Raw genomic sequence first — 7,512 nt, 5'->3', positions numbered from 1 at the left:
TCTAGAGAGGAAAATGGGGTTAGTAGTGAAAATTGAATTTTGCTCTTTAGTTTTGATTTCACGCTCTGACTGCAATGTGTCAACATTAAAACCTAATAATAGGGGAAAAAGCATCCAATGAACCACTCATCCCAGCTCTCCCCTCGTCCCACTTATATGTTCTCATGGCCAATGTCAAGGCCAAAACAATGCACCATTTTATTCTTGATGAGAAAAATAAGTTGAACCTTTAGTTTTGACTGCTTTAGCTGAGCTGTCGTCCGGGTATGTGGTTTCGCCTTGGCTCAAGCACCATTATGGGTCATTTCACGTCAATTTCCTGAAAGTAATTCATCACTGCCTGGCATGTCCACCTTTTCGCTCACTCTATTTTTACAGGTTGACAGCTCAGCGTTTTATAAAAAAGAACTCCTGATGCAAGCTACAGTTACCAGCTGCAACCCAGCTCTGTGTTACCAGCTGGGTTGGAATTGAAGCATTGAGACACAGATTATAGGTAGAAGTGTTGTAATTTTTTACAATTTGGTGATGGTAACAGTTTTCATTTCATAAATGTTAAATCCAAACTTTCCTTTGTATAATGCCGCTTTTCCACCGCACATGTAGCTCGACTCGACACGACTCGACACGACACGACTCGACACGGTAGCAGCATGGGTCGTTTTCCACCGCAAATAGTACCTCCTGGACGTGGGCGGGGTCGGCTGCGCGAAAGGGCCGTGACGTATTTGTGTACGCGACGCAAACAACACATACGCAACCCACACATGGACAGAACCCAAATAACAACAATGGAGGACATCGATCGCATTACTATTATTAGCTGGCATGTTGAAGAAGTTGGAGAAGTGGAACATGTTGGCTGCGGCGCTGCTATGGATGTTACCAGCATGGTTGCCATGTCGCTCTCGTGACTTCGTCACACTCTCTGGCCAATCAGTCGCCGGCCGTCTGCCGACGTCACCTTTTAGCATCGGCTCAGCTCGCTTGGAACCTAGAGCGAGTAGGTACTAGAAAAAGCAGCCACTTCAGGTACCAGATACCATGGTACCGCGGTGGAAACGCAAAAAATGCGAGCTGAGTCGAGTCGTGTCGAGTCGTGTCGAGCTGGTACCATGCAGTGGAAAAGCGGCATAAGTGTACATCTAGCCACAAATAAGATGAATCAACACAGTGTAACTTTGCTGATGCAGCTACATGATTCCTCCCCCCCAAAAAGTTCTGAATTAGAAAGTTTCTAAAGAGTATAACACTCCCATCCACAAGTTCATCCATCATGGACTAACCTCTCTAGAAATGGATTCCTTCAGGTTCACAGTCCCACAGTTGCTTTGACCCAGGCTTGGTCCCTTGTACGGCTCCGAGTCGTCCAATCAAGCCTGCGAACTCCCCTCCTTATCGCCTCTGCTCGAAAGATGGCGTCAGCTGGCACGTCGCTATTGGCAACCGCGAGCGCGATGTCAGTGCGGCGGCCGCGATGTGGGCGCGGGAGCGGGCCCGATGGAGGCGTTGTGGCGGGCTATTAGCCCAGATGGTTGTCATATGTATGCAAATGAGGAGCAAAGTGAATCACAGAGACGCCATCAGCGCCACCTGTCTGCTTCACACACCTCCTCCGCCGCAATGTCCCCAGTGGATGGACGCGTGTGAGCATGCACACACAGGCACACACACACACACACACACACACACAGGCACACACACATATATATGTGCAGACACCCGATGCACACAGACAAGGACACACACAGCAGTACACGCACAGCAGAACACACACACACATACACACACATATGAACATTCATGCACACACAGCAATGCACACACACACGCATGCATGTGAACTCAAATGAACGCACACACACACACACACACACATGCATGTGAACTCAAATGAACGCACACACACACACACACACATGCATGTGAACTCAAATGAACGCACACACACTTGCACAGGCATGCACACACAGCAACGTATATGCTCACTCACACACACACACACACACACACACACAACACACACACACACACACACACACACACACACACACACACACACACACATACACACACCAAATGTGCCCAGACTCGACCAAACACACAGCATTGAAAAGACGTGCATGTGCACTCACATGCACAGATTCTACCAACCTAAAACCCTTTGGGGAGGCAAATCTGGATGGCCTAATTAAGCCCTGTAAGAGTAAACACATTTATCATCATTTGGTAAAATTTTAAATCTCAAAGGGAACAGGCAGCAGAAGGGACCCATCGGAGGGACAACACAAGAGACATGCATCAGCTGTTCTTTGTTTTGCATGCCTCAGGTACAAGTGGACATAGGACAGGTCCTGAAGTCAAGGAGAACCCATTGAACCCTGGAGTCAAGTTGGTCCCATTTGGAGATGACTCCTCATTTGAATGGATTGTGTTCATTTTGTTAGGATGTTTAATTAAATTAGTTAGAATGTATGTGTTAGTGTGTGCATATGTGTGTGTGTGTGTGTGTGTGTGTGTGTGTGTGTGTGTGTGTGTGTGTGTGTGTGTGTGTGTGTGTGTGTGTGTGTGTGTGTGTGTGTGTGTGTGTGTGTGTGTCTGTGTGTCTGTGTGTCTGTGTGTGTGTCATATTCAAGAGTAAGACAATTCAAGAGTAGCTGGACAACACCAAACATCCCCAATGTATCAAATCATTGTTTTAACGTTCTATATTTTCTCCAAAAGGGAAAGACATAATTAAATTATGCTTCAAGGGTGAAAGCCTTGTTTTCATGTGCCCTGTCTCTATCATTTGTGATCATTTGGCATAATTCCAGCAATTATTTTCTAAGAACACAATTTCACTGAAAATGTTAAGATGACTCATGTGAAATGCACCTTATCGCTGTTGTGTGAATACCGTTTTTTCTGGGTAAAATGTGATTTCTTACCAGACCTTTACCACACTTCACTTAAACTAATAATAAAGCACTTAACATCATTCAAAAATAACAACTCAATTTGATCATGTAAAATACACTTTTAAGGCTGACTAATAGGCTTTGTTCAATTTGACCAATCCAAACGAGTGCAAAGGGATTGCACAAGCAACGTGTGACTGACTTCATAATTGAGAGGAGAATAAAGTTAAACGTTGTAATCCAAAGGCTAAGCAAAGTTACACCCACATTAATCCCATATTACACTAACAAGGAAGTTCTACTCTTAAGCTTTACAAGCACATGTTACATGAGGATTAAGGCTGTGGAAGAGAGGAGGTTTAGCAGTTGATGATGCAGGGCTTAGAGGTGTTTTAAGTTGTGTACTCTGTGAGAGTCGGCCCTTTGAGATGCTATATGAGATACACATCGATCTAAGCCATTGGTGTCATGAGGTTTCCAGGAGATGAACACACAGAAACAAACACATGACATGTGTTGCATGATCTCAACGAGAAAAGCAATGAGTGAGACTACATTGTCTTTCATTTTAGATCGGGCCACTTACATATTGTATTTTGGAGGAAAAAAACATGCTCCAAGTAATCCTTACTATCCATTTAAGAAAACACTTAAAGGAATATCGCTTCCTTTTGGCACAGGATGCAACATTTCAATCCTCATTCGGAGTGTGTGTGATTGTATGCTTGTATAATGCTTGTGCCCGCACATACACACTCCTGTACACTTAGCTCTCTGTGCTGGCCTTGCAAATTTTAAGAAGGCATTCTTTCTTCAAACACACTCAAACACTAAACCATATCTCGAGCCAGATCACATTTCTGCACGTGCGTGTTCAAGTGCCCACGTGCGCACATCACAATGTACACAGGGTCCGTTGCTATGCAGTGGCCTTGCAACAAGAGCACAGATCTAAGTCCTGGGCTGGGACACCCTTGACGTCCTGCCGCTCCTCCACCGCCACCCCCACCCACATCAAGAGGCTCCTCCTGGACACGCCCTGTTTTTCCACAACCCCCCCCCCCCCCCCCGCTGTACCGCCGACCACTCGGGCTCCCAAGAGAAACCACCAGACTCGGTACCCATAATGCTGTTGACAACCGGAGCGAGCGAGCCCCGTCTGTGAGTCACTGCTGCCGCCGCAAGCCGCCGCAGGGGACGCTAACGTCGCTAACGTTGCTATCTCCAGGGATCCAGACAAAAGCCAACGTTTGGGGGGGGCATGGAGGTACGGTGGCCCCGGAGCTGTAGAACAGATCTATTGCTCTATTGTTTTTATTACTTTTATGAATTGTGCACTGTACACAAGCACATACATTTATATATTCCATCCCCCATGTCCCTGTTTTATGCCCTTATGCTTTTAAGCATACTTTTAAACCTCAAAGTTTGTCAAAGACATTGGAGATGACTACATTAACTATTACTTCGGGAACCCAAAAAGCACAACTCTTCTATTTCATTATGTCACTTTGTTGATTAATCTTGGTTTCATATTCAAAATGCCCTCACTAAAAAAATATATTAAATATAACTCTAATTAATTGTAGTTTGATGCATAGGCCAAATGTTCTTTGTTGTGTGTTTCAGCAATGTCGAAAACCCACCCAGTCTTTGTTCACTCAGACAAACAGGAAAAGTAGGGCTTGAACGAAGAAGTTTAGGTATAAAAGTGTTTATTTTAGAAAGAAAAAGCCTAGAGATGTGGAACCCAGTGCCTGAATGAGAACTCGACGGCACTGGGCTACAGGTGGCATTCCTCTGCACTGCAGGCTAACCTCGCCAGAACGTTGTGGAAGCCGCAGCTGAAACAACACGTCACGCGGTTGATGGAGTGAGTGTTTCGTAAGCGTAAGACGGCCCTGCATTAGCTCAGGCGACAAAATATCAAAACCGGGCAGAGCTATCGCGCAGAGGGTTCACCCCCCACACAGAGTAAATCCAACGGTGCATGGTCACACTAATAAATCACAAAAGGAAAAGCCTCCCATGTATGTGGGGTCTGTTTACTATTTGCTGCTTTGGACTTTATTGCGAAGGGACTTATTTTTTAGCTACATGTTATTGAAGAGCAAAGGTCGGCCATCTTGCTCAGTGATGCTTCCGGTTAGACCGCAGACATTGGGGTTCAAACCCAGACCCTTCCGGCCCCGGTGAGAGTCAACCCTCTGACCACTTTTCCCGGGTTTGTACCTGTCTTGCCGGGTTCACATTGTTGAGCTGGTGCAGCAGGGTCATAAGTGGGAGTCGTCTGGAGCTCGTTGCCCTTGGAGAATATAATCTGTGTTGTGTCCGCCCCGGTCCACCTCCTCCCCTGCCTGCTTATCCAGGGCCCTGGAGGGCCCGGGGAGACCTTCTAGCTGTAACTCAACCAAAACGTGGCATAATGAGCATGTCAAAACGACCTTGCCATCGGGCGTTTATCTCTTCTCTCTCTCTCTCTCTCTCTCTCTCTCTCGATCTCTCTACCTCGCCAACATGCGATACACTTGCTACACTACATTTGCCGTTTTGACATAATTTCGAAAAAACAATCCTGATGCATAGCAGGGCGCATGTGCTCATTCTATTTTTCGCTAATTGCCATTTCTAATTCCTCAACATGTGAATATCGCTAGTTTAAGTATACGGAAAAAGAAAAAATGAAGGCAGCAGATATCCAGAACATCCAGCCCCGTATTGTAAAGGCTAAACCCTTCGGTTCACTTGTGGATTTGTATTTCTTCTGCGTTAGTCACGACAGTTGTTTGGCATGGGGTTAACTAAGCTGGCCCTTGATTAGCCTCATACCTTCTTCTTCCCGCTTCTCGCTGTAACGACTCCAGCATTGCAGCGGAAGGCTTGTGGTGCTTAATAACGGAGCTGCCTTCGCGTGTGGATGAACAACGGCCTTCAACGCAACATAATGGAGCCTTTGTATCGACGTGGCAGCAAATATGGAGGTTTACCCTGCGAGCATGTCAGCTGGCGCTGAATTAACTTTGTCATCCAGTCTTTGTTAGGTGCTCTCCACATTCATCACTGAATCACCAAGTCGACCAAAGCGGCCAAACCACTGTTTGCATGAGTATTATGAGTGTTTCGCTATGTGTGTGTGCGTGCGTGCGTGCGTGCGTGCGTGCGTGCGTGCGTGCGTGCGTGCGTGCGTGCGTGCGTGCGTGCGTGCGTGCGTGTGCCGGACCGTGCGTGTGTTATATGCATGTGTGCCTGAGAACGTGTTTAAAAATGAAGGACACAGCTTATTGATGGCTCAAAATTAGTTTCTCGGTTGCCTGTGAAAGACAGGGTTATTTCCTGTAGGCTAGTCTGACTCTATCAGGCTGTCCCGTCAAACACATTGCAAATAATATTATTTATTTTTTTGCAAGGCTCGACTCTAATTATTCCTATCACATCCTCCCAATGAGGTGAACAGCACAGCACCGGTCAGACCAGCGTGTCACGACTCCTCACCCTCTCATCTTAACCGACATCGCCAGCGGTTATCGATAAGTCATTAACATGGATTGCGCCGGTGAAAGGTTCGACAGGTTTCCCCACCCATAGTAACCTGTTGTCTCTCTCATGAAAAATGACAATCGTTCATACGCATCCTCTTTTGATTGATTAGCGCACGCAATTACTGTCTGGGGGTTGTGCGTCGGCATGAGGAACGGAGCCCACTATGGCCCCCATCCACCACCGCCTTGACATTTTAATCTACAGGGAGATTAATGGGAGACAGGCAGAGTGGAGAATATTCTTGTATTGATTTCTGCTCTTCTGATGAATCAAACGGCTCGTTTTTAGTGACAGGTTCTGTAACATATATCTAGCATCTCCGACTCTGCCTCTGAAATCATCCTCTGTGAGTTTGTGTGTGTGTGTGTGTGTGTGTGTGTGTGTGTGTGTGTGTGTGTGTGTGTGTGTGTGTGTGTGTGTGTGTGTGTGTGTGTGTGTGTGTGTGTGTGTGTGTATGTGTTTGTGTTTGTGTGTGTGAAAGGGAGGGAGCATGTTTTGCGTTCAGCCCAAGAGACAGATTTGTTTTGTAAGTGCACTGTGCACACGTAAGCAATCTTTGCTTCTGTGTGTATGTACTGTATGTGCATAATCAAGTGCTCATGTGCAGCGCCCTTTACACATGTGTGTGTGTGTGTGTGTGTGTGTGTGTGTGTGTGTGTGTTTGTGTGCATGTGTATGTGTGTATGTGTATGTGTGTTTGTAGCTGTGTGTTTGTGTTTGTGTATTTATATGTGATGAAACGACATAGCACATCGCGCCAGAAAGAGTCATCCACATAATGATGTCACTATCGAGGAAAGAGAGTCATCAGACATCCTCCCCCCCTCCCCCGACACACACACACACACACACACACACACACACACACACACACACACACACACACACACACACACACACACACACACACACACACACACACACACTCAAACACATACACATGACTGGGAGTGCTTCATATTGCCTCAGACGCAACTGCTTACAAAACGGAAAGGAAATGAAAAATAAATAAATCAGTTAACAAAGTGTTAACAAGTGGTGATTTACTGCCCCAGTTTAATTGGGTTGTAAA

Source organism: Gadus macrocephalus, chromosome 18 (assembly GCF_031168955.1).
Source record: "Gadus macrocephalus chromosome 18, ASM3116895v1".
In the NCBI taxonomy this organism is placed as follows: domain Eukaryota; kingdom Metazoa; phylum Chordata; class Actinopteri; order Gadiformes; family Gadidae; genus Gadus; species Gadus macrocephalus.
Note: the sequence above shows the minus strand (reverse complement) of the source record.